The sequence below is a fragment of the Myotis yumanensis genome, unplaced genomic scaffold, assembly GCF_028538775.1.
Source record: "Myotis yumanensis isolate MYYU_CA2020_CCGP unplaced genomic scaffold, mMyoYum1.0.hap1 SCAF_1, whole genome shotgun sequence".
Taxonomy (NCBI): domain Eukaryota; kingdom Metazoa; phylum Chordata; class Mammalia; order Chiroptera; family Vespertilionidae; genus Myotis; species Myotis yumanensis.
The window spans coordinates 97,296,876-97,309,756 of NW_027223752.1; positions in this window are offsets into that span (position 1 = coordinate 97,296,876).

Genomic DNA, 12,881 nt, shown 5'->3' on the forward strand with positions numbered 1-12,881 from the left:
AACTAATACCTGTTGTGCATGGAATTGATCTTCATCTATACTAAGAGCCCTTTTTGCAGAAGACTTTCTATTCTCAGACTGAGTTTTATATTGCCTTTTATTCTATAACGCCTACAAAAGTAGAATATAAAGAAACAGGGTGTTCTTATAGCTCAGAGGGACTCATGGGTACACATATCATCTTAGGTTGGGCTTTCTCAGAAGCACTCATTGGGATAAGGATTTGTGTGCAAGTAAATTCTTTGGAGGTGACCCAAGGAAGTACTGATTAGCAAGTGGGGGTGTGAAAAAGGGAAGGGAAGGACGTAAACAGAACATGAGCTGTTGATCAGTTTCCACTGGGGCACAATCCCATTGGGGAGCTCTAGGGACAATGTCGAACATGCCTCAGATTTCCTCTCTGGAGAAGGGGTGCCAGGTATATACCTATCTTTTCACAACAGATGTTCCCTTACTTCCTCCCAGAAGTCTGTCCTTAGAGTGCACAGCTTGCATTTTCAGAGCTTACTTTTTACCTTTATGAGATCCACCTCTTAATATTCATTTTTGGATTTCAAAATCATAATGGGAAGGACTTCTTACAGATAAAAACAAATTGAATTGTAGGGATTATCTTAGTTCTTTCTGTGATCATGCTAGAAACTCTGGCCATCGCTTTCTATACATCATTCTGAAGGACATCTCCTCCTAGATTTGCCTCTTCACACACATCCCTGCATAAGAATTATTGTTTACACCATGGCCTGTGCACAGTACCTGGGAAGGTTAATAGAATGAATCCTCAAAAGGTAGTTTTGAAGTCTGAGTCTGTGCAAAGCAAGTCAGTGTAACTCCTTGGAGGATTTAAATTTGCAAACAACTTTCTGTGTGGGAAAGACTATTTCATTGATCTTTCAAAAAAAATTTTCAGTCTTATTCTTAGTTGCTGAGTCAGAATCGCTGCTTTAGAAATGCAATTTTAAGCCTTGAATTTGATTCGGCAAAGAGGATATCTTAAAAGGTTAGCAAAAATCATGTACTTGTCTCCCTACCAAAGAAGTGCTGAATGTCCAGGGATTGCTTTTTTCTCCCTTTGAATTCACACAGAAAGACTCGCCCTATGAAAATAGGCTGTCCGCCACTCAGAGAACCTTTGGCTTATTGAAGATTTTGCAAGAAAAAATAAAAAAATAAAAAATTAAAGGCATGCATGAAAGAAAAGTTTTATATCAGCTGGCACAATAGTGAGAGGTAATGGAACACCTGTTAAATGAACCTGGCTTTCATTCTGGCAGCAGCAGCATCATTGAAACTTTCAAGGTGTGATGAATTATTATCCACCATCTGTTTTACAAAACGTTAATTCTTCTTGAACCAAAATTACAGTCCAGCAAATGAGCTCTCGGCAAAGCAACAAGTCATCATCTACACGAGGCCATAGAAAGAACTTGAGCCGGAAATTATTAGCACAAATGACTTGCCAGAAACAGAGTGGAATCTTATTAAAGGCCAGAGAAAATGCTTAATTAGATAATGAGACACAAAATAAGCAGTCAGCGATGGGAAGAGGGGAAAATAGTACCTCTAGTCTAGAGGTTAAACTAGAGGATGTTTCTTACTCTGTTCTATCCTTTAGGAAACAATTACTAACCATCTGTACAAAATTTTTCATGTGGCATTTGTTCAGAGTTGCTGTGTGAGTGGTGCCCCAGAGTGGTGCAATGCCGTTGTCCTGGGTTTTTCTTTGTCTTGATTATAGTAAGTTCATAGTGCAGCAGGCATGTACCTAAAATTCATTTATTTTTTCCCCCAAGAACACATAAAGGTGGCCAACAAATATATAAAAAGATGCTCAACTTCACTTGCTATAGGGGAAATGCAAATTAAAACTACAATGAGATACCATCTCACACCTGGTAAACTGGCAAATACCAATAAGGCAAGAAATGAGTGTTGGAGGGAATTTGGAGAAAAGGGAACACTTGTACACTGCTGGTAAGAATGTAAATTGATTCAGCCTCTCTGGAAAATAGTCTGGAGGTTCCTCAAAAATTTAAGAGTAGTACCGCATCACCCAGCAATCCTTCTTCTGAGTACCTTCCTAAAGAATTTAAAAACTTTTATTTGTAAAGATGTATGTACTCCTATGTTTATTGCAGCATTATTCACAATAGCCAAGACATAAATACAACCTAACCAATAATGAACAATGGACATTTATTTTGTTTGAATCTGAAGACTTTCTAAGAGCAAAGCAGTCATCCTAAGAATTGTTACATAACCCACTACACCCCTTCTACTTTCTTCCCAGCCTCTATGGAGTCAAGAGAGACAAGGCAGGCTATTTGGTTTATTGTCTAGACTCTAGAACAACTCCATGTTTCTCTTCTACTCAGACAATACTTCTGAGGCCAGATGTGTGTGTTTTACCTCCCACACCGACCAATTCTCTGACACCAGTTAGGTGTCCTATAATTCAGTTTGATTTTGACACTAAATGCAAGTTAAGGGCTCAGTCCCACAAGACTGTCGGCATTTCAGACACCAGTCACAAGTAGGTCTCCGGGTTCCCCAGGACTTATGTTTGACTTTGATTTGATCATTTGCTAAAAACAGTTAACAGAACTCAGGGAAATACTTATATTTACTGGTTTATTATACAATAAATGATATGGATGAATAGTCAGAGGAAGAGATATATAACACAAGGTCTAGGACGGTTCCAAGTGCAGGAGCCTCCATCCCATGGAGTTGGGGTGTGCCACCCTCCCAGTCTATGGACATGCTCATCAACCTGAAAACTCTCAGAATCCTGTACTACTGGGAGTTTTTTAGAATAGAAGCTTCATCGAGGAGGCACGATCAATTATTAACTCCGTTTCCAGCCCCTTTCGCTTCTCCTTTCTCCAGACAACAGGAGAGTGGGGGTTGAAAGTTCCAAGCTTGCAATCATGGTTTGGTGTTTCTAGTGACTAACCCTCCTGAGGGAGCCCTGGAAGAGTAACATTAGAGCAAAAGACATCCCTACGAGAGAGAGAGAGAGAGAGAGAGAGAGATGGAGAGAATTTCAAGGGATTTAAGAGCTTGGTGTCAGATACTCCTATCATTCAGGAAGTTACAAAGATTTTAGGAGTTCTGTGCAATTCAATTACTTCACATTTATTTACACTGATTTTGACCTATTCAGAAAAGAACAACAGGTCTGTACTGCCTATGAAATTCTGAATATGCTGGCTTTGCCTAGTCCTGTTTATTCGCACACCTAGACTATCCCCTCCTTTCCCATACCTTATGTTCAGCATAAGGCTTCCCAAATTATGCCAGGTCTTTTGCCAAAGTGGAATTTGACGATCTGCCTGATTCCTAATTACTTCATTTGCTGTTGTATCTCCTAATTTTAATAGGTTAGAATGAGAAGTGTGCCATTGTCTGGTTTTAGTTTTCTGAAGAATCCTCTCTCTATTTGATCAGCCTCCTTTCAGCTCAACAGCCCAAGAACACAAAGCTTTTCAGTCTCCTCCTTTGATTACAGTTTGAAAGTCTTGCCAAAGGTGCAATGTTAGTATTTTTACTAACTAAGCCTGGAATCCATCCTTAAGCATCACTGACTTCTCTCCTGATCAATGCTACCCAGCCAAAAGAAAACAATGTTCATTGAGAGCTTCACTTTGCAAGTCTTTTTGCCCCTCATAAAAACACACTAAAGCCCTGCTTCAGTTTATGTAGTTAATGCACTAGATCTCCCCGTGTCTCCATTGATAAGATGTAAAATGAGAATAATAAAAATACCTATCTCATAGGGCTGTTATCAGTTTAGATGAGTTTGCAGTATTGCCTGGCACACAGTACTAAATGCTCAATAAATATCATTTAAATAACCATTACTATCATAATTGTTACATTCTCTAAGACAGTGGTTCTCAACCTTCTGGCCCTTTAAATACAGTTCCTCATGTTGTGACCCAACCATAAAATTATTTTTGTTGCTACTTCATAACTGTAATGTTGCTACTGGTTTGAATCGTAATGTAAATATCTGATATGCAGAATGGTCTTCGGCGACCCCTGTGAAAGGGTCGTTCAACCGCCAAAGGGGTCGCGACCCACAGGTTGAGAACCGCTGTTCTAAGAGTTGGTTTTCTATTTCAGTGTGAAGTCACTGGGAGGGGGCTCACACTCTGAACATTGAATATATAGTATAGGATATCAGAGATGAATTACTACCTTTTGTAATGATGATGAACTAATGTGAGAAATTTGATTTACTTCAGTATGCTCTACACAATGATACAATGATAGTTCTGGTTTTCATGATGTTGAGCTCTTCTGTATTCTGTTCTGTATTTATATACCTTTTTGGGGGGCCAGTTCTCCTTCAGGCACAGTTATATTCAACTTTTCTAATAGTGGGAGGCACATTCTGATATCCTTTCTAAAAGTCCTTGTTGGGACTTGATTCCTCATTGTGTAGCACCATGGAGATTCCTGTTATTAAAAGATAAACTGAAGCATATTACAATTTTAAAAGTTTGAACAAAAATTGATTTAAACAGGGCAGCATTGAATCTAGCATAAAAGAAAGGAGCTCTATGAAGCTGTACAAAATGAAAGACTTATAGGTGAAGGGAAGAGGAACAAGGAAGTTATTCTAGGCAAGATGCATGTCGGTTATTGCAAAATCACTTTCCTTTAGACAAGGGCCTATCAGGCAGATCTCATAACTTGTGCTGATTAGATAATTCCTGATTGCATTAAGATTCCATTTTGGGGAGAGATAAAACTGTAATTAAGTTAGGTCTTGGTTTGGTGATCTGGGACTTAGCATAAGGGACTTCATTTTGGGCCTGTTGTCCTCCCTTCCTTCCTTCCTTCCTTCCTTCCTTCCTTCCTTCCTTCCTTCCTTCCTTCCTTCCTTCCTTCCTTCCTTCCTTCCTTTCTTTCTTTCTTTCTTTCTTTCTTTCTTTCTTTCTTTCTTTAACTTTGTGTAACACCATTAAATCTGAGAGCCAAAGCCTATAGGCCTAAAATGAACTGTCTTTCTGTTCACTTTATGTTCAATATCTTTCGGCCTTCTGAAGCACTGCATAATATAATATGCTTTCACCAGATTAGGAGCCTGTCTCTGACTGTGCAGTTGGCCAGAGGCAGAAGAACAAGCCTGGAAGTCAGTGCACTTCTTGTTTGACCAAATTAACTTTGTCTTTCTAGTTCATTGCTCTGTGCTCAATCTAGAGACACATGGTGTTGATAATTTTTCTTAAAGTTTACAACTGTTCTGTGGGTGTTGTTGGAAATTAAGAGAATGTGGGGGCAATGGGAGAGGTTGCTATGCTTTGCATATTTTCTTTCTTTCTTTATAAAAAAACTATTTTTAGAAGTGCATAGATATTTTTACTTTTCAAAGGCATGAAAGGTAATCGTTATAGCCTGAAAAATGATGTTGGGAAAAAAATCATAACCAGCTGTTGCTTTTTAAAATACATTTTGGAAATTTTCTTGTGGATCCAAATTTCTCCACTATAAAGTTACTCCTCTCACCCTCACCCCTTTCCATATACTATGGAAATGAGGGAAGAAAAGAAATCGCTATGCTTAGTCCTTGTTTAAGTGGAGGGATGTTAGGCCCCACCCCCTTGACTATGGGGTATCTGCACAAATTATTTGGAATTCTTCTGCTGGGGAAAGTTGTTGGTTCTCCCTAACTTATTTATTTATTCAATCACTTACTTACATTAGTATGGATTGATGAGTACTTCTCAGTATTTATTGTAAACTTTGATTATACCCAATATTACTTTATTAATTTTATTGCTCAAATTACTCCATCTCTGTTGCTCAGAGTTCCATTGAAAGCTCTTGCAGTTGCATCCTGGATCCCTTTGACATACCTCCATCATTTTTTAAAACGTACCTCCTCACTTTCTGATACTATCAGATGCTCTAGGCCAAGCATGTCAAACTCACAGCCTGCGGGCCACATGCCTCGTTTATTTGGCCCATGTTAGCCTTTGAGTTTGCCATGCTTGCTCTAGGCTCATATTGTGTATTTTCTGCCCTAGTCCTACAATCAGCTACTTCTCCCAGGATGGTATTTAAAAATTAAGATCTTGGCTCTGGGTGTGCTCCTTGGTACAGGGCTTTTCAGATGAAAGAACAAGGAAGATGTATGCATATATTTTAACTGATGTAAATATACTTACCTAAAAATACTTGGATATTTAACCAACTATATCTATATGATATATTTGATCTAATGAGTTCATACTGATGTTTACAACTGTGATCCATTACTACATGGATCATTCTAGCTTTCTCTCCTTGCTTGTCTGTCGTGCCCCACTCCCACCATCTGCCATACAAGTCACTTAATCATTCAGTTCTGGTATGCTTTCAAAATGGTAAACCCATACTGCAATGGAGAAATAAACTTTTATCAACTAGAGCATAGCACTTATGTACGGTCTTATTGCCTCTGTTCTTATAGACTCCACTCATTTCCATAGTTACCTACGTCAGCGCCTTATTCCTCTTGTTGGGAAGGAACAAACTTTCCTCTTCCCTTCTAGGTTCTTCAGGTGGTCTAATAATTACATCAACACAAGACAGATTAACAAGAGAAAATAACCAAACTTATATATGTGTGCATAGGAACTCCACATATTTGAGAGGTTCAGAGACAGAAAGTTAAAGTGAGGTATACATGACATTCTGAGCTAAGGATGAGGTGAGGCACCTTGGGCTCCAGAGGGGAGAAAGGTCATTCTCAGGATGAGAAGAAGAACAGATGTTCAGTAATTAGATGTTTGCCCTACTGTAGAGATAGGTCATAAAGTTATTTCTGGTGATAACTCTTATTGAGCAAAGCCCCAAATTTAAATGGTTTAGGGAGAGGTAGAAGTTTCTTCTCAGCCTGAAGGGTCTCTATTGCCTTCAACTCAAAATAATTCACATCCCAAAGTGGCCCCATGGGGGAGGCCTGTTCTGAACCCCTTCGCCCTACCCACTTCATTGAGGTTGTTTCATACATTTGTAATACATTTAGATTCTTTTGTCATCTTCTGCATTCTCTGCTGGGATCCTATGACTTTTAAATTAATCTTTAAAAAGAATTTACACTCATAAAACTGCTCTGAAGTTCTATTGGTTTTGTCAAATGCTTAATGTCTTGCATTCACCATTATAGCATCATACAGAATGGTTCTCCATCCTAAATAATAAGCCTCTGTGCTCCCCCTTTTAATCACCCCCACCCTCTCAGTCCCTGGCAGCTTACCATTTCCATTGCCATTTGTTTTCTCTAGTCTGTCTTATAATTGAAATTATACAGTAGGTAGCTTTCAGACTGGCTTTTTTTTTTACTTATTAATATGCATTTTGATTTACCTATGTCTTTTTGTGGGTTGGTAGCTTTCTTTATTGCTGAATAACATTCCATTATATGCACATACCACAGTTTGTTTATTCAAATGAGCAGTTGCTTCCAATTTTTGTTAATTATGAATAAAGCTGCTCTTAATAGTCACATGCAGTTTTTTGCATGGACATAAGCTTTCAAATCAGCTGGGGAAATACCTAGAAGTGCAATTGCTGAATTGTATGGCAAGACATTTGGTTTGGTAAGAAACTGCCAAACTGCCTTCTAAAGTGGCTGCACCATTTTGCATTCCCATCAACAATGAATGTAAGATCCTGTTCTCCACATCCTCACTAGTCCTTGGTATTGTCGGTTATTGGTTTTAGTTTTGTCATATGCTTATTTATCCTCTGCATATTTTCTTTGGGCAGATGTCTTTTCAAATCTCTTGTTCATTCTTTCACTGAAGTGTTTGTTTTTACTGACAGTTAAGAGTTCTTTGTACATTTTGGAAACAAGTCCTAAATCAGATACATGTTTTGAAATATTTTCTCCCTGTCTGTGGCTTGTCTTTTCATCCCTTTAGGTGTCTTTTCCAGTACTTCCCCCTTCCTGCCACAGGTGAAAGGGCCTCTTTCCAATTCTTCAAAATTATCATTTCCCTGTTCCTACAAGTTAATAGTTCCGGTGGCTTTTGCTACAGATATGCAGATTTGGGCTGTGACTCTGGATTTTCCTGTTTCTTCAGACTGAGGAGTAGTGGTTTGCCCTCAAAACTCAGTTCTCTCGTGGGTCCAAGAAAAGTCATTGCTAGCCATTTGTTCAGCTTTTCCTTGTAAGGTTGAGGTGAAGAATCCCAATCTCTTTACATGTCATAGATGAAACTATAAGTCCATTTTTAATGACCAAATTATTTTATTCTATAACTGCTAATCCATTGCTTCTTATTGGGGCATGACATACCTCTACCATGTTTTACCCATTCTTTCTCCCCTCACTTCCAGCTCCTCAACACCATGTGTACACTATACTTTATTTGTTACCTGTGAACCCCTGTGAGAATTTTCTTTCTCTTTTTTTTTACTACCTAATAGTTTTTAAAATTTTCTTAATTAAATCTTTGATTCATCTTGAATTTATTTTGGTGAAGGAGTGGAATAGCCATGCATTTTATTTTATCCCAAATGTCAGGCCATTTTTTAGATGAATCTATCCTTTCCCCACTGATATAAACTACTTTTCTGTTTTGTATAGTAAATTTAAAAATATATATTTGTTCTTTTTCTGAACTCTCAAATTTGTTACAAATATTTCTGTCAGTTTATTTCTGTGCCAGTGCCATTTTTTTAATGTAAGTTTTATAGCTTGGTGAGTTACTAACTTGGCAAGAAACATGGTATTATAAAAATAGTAATGCATTAACTATATAGATTATTTTAAGAAGAATTGGTGTCTTTATAACACTTACATTGCCTCTTGAAGAACAGTTATGTTTTTATTTATTCATCTTGCATTGTATCTCTTGGTAGAATTTAGAATTTTTTTCACATTGATCCAACACACTTCTTATATTTATTTAAACTATTTTATGTTTTCATTATATTTTCTTAGCAATTTGTACATAGAAAAGCAATTTAATTTGGGCAATTAATTTTGTAACTAGAGATTTCACTGAATTATCTTATTGTGTCTAATAGAATTTTAGTTGTCTCTCTTGGGTTTATGGTTATATAACCATATCATTTTGAAATAATAATAATTTTCCCTTTTCCTTTCTACTTTTTGCCTCATTTATTTTCTTGCTTAATGACAATGGCCAATTGTTTTTAGACCAATACTAACTAATAGAAAACACTTTATTGTAATATACTCCTTTTACCACAATTATCTCATTGTCTAGTTAAACTCTAATGTCCTTGGAGTATGGACTTTTATTCCTAATGCCTAACATAATATAGTAATAAAATAGGTAATTGATAGGTAGTTGTTGAATTTAGCAAGGGTAAGGTAGACTAAACTGAGCTGAGGTCAATAGACAGATACCCAACACAGATACATTAGCCTATGTAAAGAGATTATCCTAGAGTGTCACCAGGATAGCACAAGTGCCTCTTCATCAGACCCATGGAAGTCTGGTGTAAGTCCCATAGCTAGAACCTATCATTCTTGACCACATTTGGGCCCTCAAATAACTGTATCCTTTGGGCCTATCTCAGGTAGGTTAGAGTGAAGAAACAGTCAAGCTCAAGGCCCACCTTTTAGGCACAACTTTCTTGGAAGACAGTTAAAAATTTTGAAGACCATGTATATAGAGCAGAGGTTGAAGTGCTTTGTAGATTCTACATAGCCATCCTGCAGCACAAGTCTCATGGCATCCTCACAGAAGCAATAGGAGCCTTCTCTGGTTCTTGCAGGGACTCCCACAGTGGTCTTGTGTTGGAGCTAGGGACACAAAGGGAGTAGCTTGGCTCTCCTGTGCATAATAAGCATCAAGGCACTTTGAAGAATGTGGAGATGCAGACATATCCCTAAGGCAGTTCAGAAAGCTCTCAATGGGGGCTGCCTGGAACATGATCAGGGTAACAGAACATCAGCAATGGGAGCATGAAAATGATAGCTCTTGGTTGGAATGAGAATATGAACCGCAGTGAATAAACCAAAGATACCTGTGTTCTTGGTTTATGATCAGGAGCCAAAGTAGTCACAATTTAATGGGCTCTCAAATTAGTGGGCAAACTTGAAAGCCAAAGGCTTTGGCTGTGGCCTGATGGACAAGTGTCTCTGGGTAGTTACTGGTTCTTGTGACTCTAATATGGTGGCCCAAGAATAGTGCGCTCCTTTTCAACTCTATTCCAGTAAGTCCTTTATCATGCATCTCTATTTCAGAGAAGACTGCTTTGAACTTTTCCATTAGAAAAATGGATATTAAGATGGATTTCATTTTTCCATTGAAGCTAATTGGCCGTGGGCAATAATACTAAGCACCGTATCTAGTAGCAAGAAAAGTGGAGGGATGTTGTCCACAAATTGCTGTGGGGAAGCGGAGAGCACGGCTCATTGAGGAGCTGAGGCTTCTGATCAGCTGTGCTAATTGGGGCAGGCAGGTTGCTTCTCAGTGCCCAGCCACTTATTCCCAAGTGGGGCTGGAACATTTGTTCTTTCATTTGTAGTGCACTCATTTATTCATGAAACCCTTTTTTGAATGTATATTACATGGCAGGTGTATCATGCACAGAACTGTAGAATCAAAGAATAGACCATCTTCCAGGTTGGTGTGTATGATGTGTCACTTTCCTTTCCTTATATAATATGCAAAAATAATTTTTGTCATGAACCTCTGTGAAAAATGTAATGATTTCTCTCCCCAGGAAAAGGGACGTAAGCCCCTACTTCTCTATCCAGTTTCAGAGGATGCGCAGCCACCTGATGCATGCCTGTGGACCCCGCAGGCTGAGCTCTCCCACCAGGATGCAGTAGGCCTCAGTATTAATTACAGAGGACTGTGAGCTTTACGCATTAGAGTAGTGAATGCCATGTGCTTCTTTGACCTTTCATTCACTTTTATAACCCATCTGTCTTTCTTTTTTTAATTTGAACTCTTAGCTATTTCCTCTCTGTGGTAGTATAACATTACTGACACTGGTGAGGGCTTGGCTGAGGATGGAGACTGAACATTTTGTAATATGCCAGCTGGTGATATGCGTTCGCACAACAGTACTCTTTCTCCAGAGCAGTGGACGAGCATTTGGTCGGGTTGCTCCACGGCCTCGCCTCAATCCATGGCTTGTAACGGTAGTCAGGACACAGAATTCCCGATTCTCAGGTGTTCCTTTAGCACTGGCTTAGCGCTCATTTCAGACCCTGACTCCATCTCTAGTTCTGACCTGAAAACTCCATGCAACATTTAACAAATATGGGGTTAGTAAGGTATTTTCTGATTAAAAATGATATAGTAATATAACACCCATCACACAAAATTTTAAAGGCAAAAATAAAAAAGCATTTCAAAAGAAGCATTTTATCTTATGGAAGAGATAAAAAACAAACAAAACAAAATAAAAATACACACCTGGGACTCCCACTGTGGTCTTGGGTTGGAGCTAGAGGGACGAAGGAAGCAGCTTGGCTCTCCTGTACGAAATAAGCATCAAGACACTTTGTGATTGTTTTGTGATCCCCCAGATAATATAATCATTTTTTTGTGGGAAAAGACAATTTTCCAGAGAGAGTTTTCCTTTCTATGATGTAGGATACTAGTGTTGCCCAAATAGAACAACAACAACAAAAATGCAGGATTTGGGAAATGAAATGCTGACAGATTCACAACCTCAGGGACCAAATGACACCAGAATGATTTTCACATTTTCAACTTTCAAAAGACTCTAGAGACTGCTTTTATTGCATATTTTATGGAGCCATCTGTCTTTTTATTAGAGCTAGTATATGTTCAAAACTTTAAATAAAAGTTCTTCCTGTGTCAAAGGACCAAAACTTCACCAGTACACTGATTAGTAGGAAACTCACAGGGTTCCCATTGGGAGGAGCCTTGACACAGCCCTGAAGCCCGGAGCCCCTGCTGCTGTGGGAATTACACCAGGTAGGCATCTCTTATCATATGTGCTTTTCTACTTCAGCCGAGAATAACCAAGCCAAACATAAATCATCTTAGATAACATATCCTTTTGAGGGAATCTTCCTTTGGATTTGTTGATAGGGTGTCATTTAAAATTCATATATTTCAATTGAGACTCCATAAAGAGAAAGGCTTCCTTTAAATCCATAATTTGCTGCCTGGGAGTAAGAGTCGGGGGCAAGACATGAAGGAACAATGCTTTGCCTAGGATAACGCACTATGGTAACTCTTTGAAATAGTGTTTAAGCCTACAGGAAATTTAAATATAACCACCAATCCAGACATATACAATGAGAGTCCAAGGATATTTGAATATAAAGTACACAGGGAAATAATTCAATATAGTCAATCATTACTTACTAATACTCTTACTGTTACTACTGCTTTTCAAGCCAGATTTATATAAAATACCTGTCATCATTTATATCCATCATAATGGAAGTGCTCCTGAAGACATTTTCACATGTATTGTGAAAGACGCCTCGATTTCCAAAAGAATATGGGTCATCCTAGTAGGAATGTAACATAGGAGAACCCTGAATTTTAAATAAACCTGCCAGCAACAGTGTCCACGATTTTTGGAGTATGTTGACAGCATATCTTGGGGGGATTATTAATATTCAGTGTTATGAGTTAAGTATACTTGTTTCTCAGAAGTTGACCTAGAGAATTTGGTTTGGAATAGAGAATAATCTAGGCGCTGTTGGTGATTTAGATGAGTGTATTGGGGGTAGTAGGGAGGTTGGGAGAGTGCCTGAGAATTATCAGTGGTTCTATATTTATGTGCATAAGAATCAGTTGGTGTGCTTAATAAAAATGTGGATTCTAGAAGCCAACCCCAATGATTTTGATTGAGGAGGTAGAGGGTAGGGCTCAAGAAGCTGCATTTTCAAGAAGTTCCCCATCTGGCTCTGA